Here is a 3788-nt window from a genome sequence, read left to right as displayed (position 1 = left end):
GTGGGGCCCATGAGGACCATTGTGAAATTGTGGGGCCTTCTGAAATGAAGAGATCTTTGTGGCACTGTGAGGACCCTTTGGAACAAAGGCCATCACTCAGGCTCTGCTGGGCCGCATGGTCCCAAGGGGCCAGTGTGAAGCAGCAGGGCTTTGTGGAACCAGGAGGCCATTGCTGCATTTCAGGCCCTCGTGGAACCAAAGGGCCGTTGTGATCCTGCAGGGCACTGTGGATCCATGGAGAGCATTGTGGAATTGCAAGGCCCCATGGAATCATGGAGAGCATTGTGACACTGTGGGGCCCCAGGGAACCAAAGGGCCACTGTGACCCTGCAGGGCCCCATGGAGGCATGGGGCCATTGTGACACTGCAGGAGCAAGGAGAACATTGTGACACTGCAGGGCTTCATGGAACCAAGGGGAGATGGAACAGGTCTGGCTGGTTTGGCCTCCCAGGGGCCACCAGACAGGTCCAGCTGATCTTGAAATACTGGGGGCTGATTCTCATCAGTTCTTGAAGAACTGGGGCTCTGTGCTTTCCTTCCTGTGGAAAAGAACCATCTCTCTTTCCAGGTGCCCAAGGCCAAAACTGATAATCCCCCTAAAATATTCCCTATCTGCAAGGATTCTCCCAGGCAGAAGCTGCCAGGAAAGAGAGCTCTGGTTGGCCTTGGCTTCTGGTGGTCACCTCTAATCTCAAGGAAGCCCTGAGGAAAGAATTTGAACATGTTTGACTACTGGAACATCAATAAATGTCTCTCCTCCTCTGAAAAACTCAGATGATCTTCTGATCATATGTGTCTCTTTTTTTCTCATTGTGTATTTTGCACGAAACATTATTTTCAGCTAAATAATATTATTCTTCTCACTCTACCTAACACTCTGCAGCATTATCTGACACAAAACACCTCCTCTATGTACGGATTCAGTTCACCTGCATAAGCAGATACAAGAAAGAATGCAGCAGGAATGATTTGTGTCTGCTCCCATCTGTCCCATCTCCTCTGGAGCTGGAGGTGCAGCCCCAGCACATGGCAGGGCTCAAGGGCTCATAAGCTCAGCTCCCACCCAGAGAACTTGCAGACCCTGGGGTGCCCCTTCCAGCCTCACTGCCCAGAGCCTTTCTGCAGCCTTCCCCCTAGAGCTGCTGCTTCCCTGCAGCCCTGGCCATGGCCAGCAGCAGAACGTGGTATGTCCTGAGCAGCAGAGCCAGCTCAGGGCCCTGTGGGGATCAGGGGCTGGGGCAGCAGGACAAGCCAGCCCAGCCAGCCAGGACACACTCAGGTGTGGAAAGGGATGTCCAGGGAGAAGGGCAAGGGAGCATTTCTGGGCCTGCAGGGAGGAATCCAGGGGAAGCTGCAGCTCTGGCCAGGCCCCTCTGTCCCCTGCCCACGGATGCTGTGCTGGCCTGGGCAGAGGGGCTGGCACTGAGTGGGCAGAGGCAGCCTGTGCTGAGCATCTCCTGGAGGAATTCAGAAATCTGACCTGAACATGTGTTCATGTGTTCATGAAAGCCAGAGCTCAGCTGGAGCTGATGGGCGCTGCAGGCAACATCCAGAGCAAAGTTAATTCAGTCGCTGTGCTTGCAGCAAATGGCTGCAAGAGGAACATAACAACCTGCTGCTGCTGAATGAGGGCAGGGAGGGGCAAATCAAGGCTCACAGAATGGCTTGGGTTGGAATCCTAAAGACCATCCAGTTCAAATCTCCTGCCATGGATGGGCACACCTTCCACTGGACCAGATTGCTCCATCCAACCTGACCTTGAACCCCTCCAGAGGTGGGGACTCTGCAGCCTCTCTGGGTAACCTGTGACAGGGCCTCACCACCCTCACTGGCAAGAATTTCTCCCCAATATCCCATCTAAACCTGCCCTCCTTCACCTCATGGCCATTCCCCCTTGTCCTGCCCCTCCAGGCCTTTGTCCAAAGTCCCTCTCCAGCTCTCACAAAGTCCCTTTAGGTGCTGGAATGGGCTCCAATGTCTCCCTGGAGCCTTCTTGTGCCCAGGCTGAACAGCTCTAGCTCGCTCAGCCTGGCTCCAGAGCAGAGGAGTTCCAGCCCTGCAAATTTCCATTGTGACACTGCAGGACTTCATGTAACCAAGGCTCCATTGTCACTCTGTGGAACCGAGGAGACCCTTGTGACACAGGAGTGCCCCATGGGAACAAGGGGCCATTGTGACACTTCGGGGCCTCATGGAACCAAGGAGAGCATTGTGGCACTGCAAGGGCTCATGGAAACAAGGAACTGTTATGACACAGGTGAGGCAAATGGAACCAAGTGGCCCATTGTGACATGGCAGGGCCTCGAGGAACCCAGGGGCCATTGTGACACTTCAGGGTCTCAGGAAAGCAAGGGGGGATCATTGTGGCACTTTGGGGTCTTGTATAACCAAGGGCCAGTGTGGCACTGCAGGGTCTCATGGAACCAAGGGCCATTTCAAAACTGCAGAGCCAAGAAGAGCATTGGGACCCTGTGGGGCCTGACTGAACTGATGAGAATATTGTGACACAGTGAGACCTTATGGAAACAAGGATCCATTGTGACACTTTGGTGTCTCAGGGAACCAGGAGTCCAGTTATGACACTGCAGAGCCAAGGAGATCTTTATGACACTACAGGGTCTCATGGAACCAAAGGGGCATTGTGACACTGCAGGGCCCCATGGAATTGAGGGGACATTGTGACACTGCTACCTGAAACTGGAAAAAAAAATAAAATAAACTGCTTAACACCAGTGAGTAGTAAGAAGCAGCACTCTTTATTCAGCCAGATGCAGAAGGGGGAATAACTCCTCCCAAAGCTGTGCATGCTGAGTACAGGAAGTTCCTGTTTACAGTTTGTATTTTACATACATATTCAGTGACTGTCACAGAGTAAACATACACATGATAATCCTTTCCCTGAAATCATTAACATATTTTTCCTCCCCTTCACAGATGTGTTCTTGTATCCTGGGGGTGTCTTTGGTGGTGCCTGGTAGTTGGTGAGGCCAGAGTCACACCTGACTGCCCAGTAAATGGTTAAAAGTTGGCACAACTGGAGCTGGTCACTTTGCAATTCTCCTTCTTGTACAATGGACATTGTGCAGTTCCATGGGCCAGTGGATTTTGAAGAACAAGCATTGTGGGATTGTGGGCACTCACCAGGGGGAGATGGTTTTTCATGTGGTAACATCTTGCCCTTTGAGGCTTGTGAAGATTCTTTTCTCTTCAAGCCTTCCTAAGCCTCACATCAGTGTCTGCTAGAATTAAATCTCCCTCCCCATCCCACAGCAGCCCTGCCTTTCCCTTCTGCAGCCATGGTCTCCAGCACAGCCATGGAGGCTGTTTGGCTCTGGACTGTTCCTGCAGCCCCCAAGGGCAGCTGAGCTCTGCCTTTGGCACAGTCAGGCCTGGCCAGCGCAGGCCATGCTTAGCAATTCCCTGTCTGTGCCGGGCCTTGCTGTCAGCCCCGGCAGCGGCTGCGTGGCCCCTTTGTGGCCCTGTGCTGGCCCAGCCATGGTGGCCCAGCCCCTGTGCAGGCCCAGCCCAGGCCAGGAGCATTGCGGCCGGGAACAGCCCCTGTGCCGTGGTGCCCACAGCAGCCTTGGGGCTCTGTGCCCCATGGCCTCCCTGTTGGGCAGCCTCTGCCAGCTCCTGCAGAGCCCATGGCACCTGTGGGGCTGCACAGACAGCCCTGCCCCGGGCTCTGCCGGCCTCTGGGCCAGCAGAGAGGCAGCCAGGGCTGGCCATGGCTGGGAACAGGCCCTAAACCCCACAGGAGGATGGAGCTGGGCCACAGCCAAACTCA

Source organism: Melozone crissalis, unplaced genomic scaffold (genome assembly GCF_028551555.1).
Source record: "Melozone crissalis strain CALT ecotype California unplaced genomic scaffold, PUWL_Pcris_2 ptg000096l_1, whole genome shotgun sequence".
Lineage (NCBI taxonomy): Eukaryota > Metazoa > Chordata > Aves > Passeriformes > Passerellidae > Melozone > Melozone crissalis.
The sequence above is the reverse complement of the archived record's forward strand: the minus strand, read 5'-3'. Positions refer to the sequence as shown.